The 591-nt window shown below is 40.6% G+C and overlaps 1 pseudogene; it reads left to right on the forward strand.

Annotated features, from left to right (window-relative positions):
* On the forward strand, positions 1-100 carry Gm24737 (annotated as a pseudogene).
* Positions 101-591: the final 491 nt, after the last annotated feature.

A 591-nucleotide genomic window follows, 5' to 3' on the forward strand; every position in this document is an offset into this window, starting at 1 on the left:
TCTGAACTTGACAGTGCATTCTAAAAATTGAATGATACAGAGATTACCATGACCTCCACCCAAGGATGACTTACAAAATTCTGAAGCATTCCATATTTTAATACATAAATAAGTACATAGGGGCCGATCAATGATTAAGAGCATTGGTTGCTCTTCCAGGCAACTAGGATTTGGTTCCTAGCACCTTCATGGCAGCTCATAATCATCTGTAACTCCAGACACAGGGGCTACACCACCCTCTTCTGGCCTCTATAAGCATGTAGTGCATGTCTATGTAAGCAAACTATGTATATACATAAAAAATAAATTTAAAAAACAAATAAATCTTTTCTTTCAATGTTGGATCTTCTTGAGCCCAGAGGTGACTGAGGCAGATGAAACAGCTGTGTGTCTGGATATAGTATATGAACTTAAGCCAGAGTCATCACGCACCAAGAAGTCCATAAAGTGTGAATGTGGACCCTGCTCATGCTCAGAGAAACTGTCCTGACCACACAGAACATTGACTCCAGGAAACCGTCCTGAACTCTCTCCGATCCTTTCTTTCACGTTCCACTCATTTTAGCGTTCAACCCAGCAGATTCTTTTTGT

The sequence above is a fragment of the Mus musculus genome, chromosome 13, assembly GCF_000001635.26.
Source record: "Mus musculus strain C57BL/6J chromosome 13, GRCm38.p6 C57BL/6J".
NCBI lineage: Eukaryota > Metazoa > Chordata > Mammalia > Rodentia > Muridae > Mus > Mus musculus.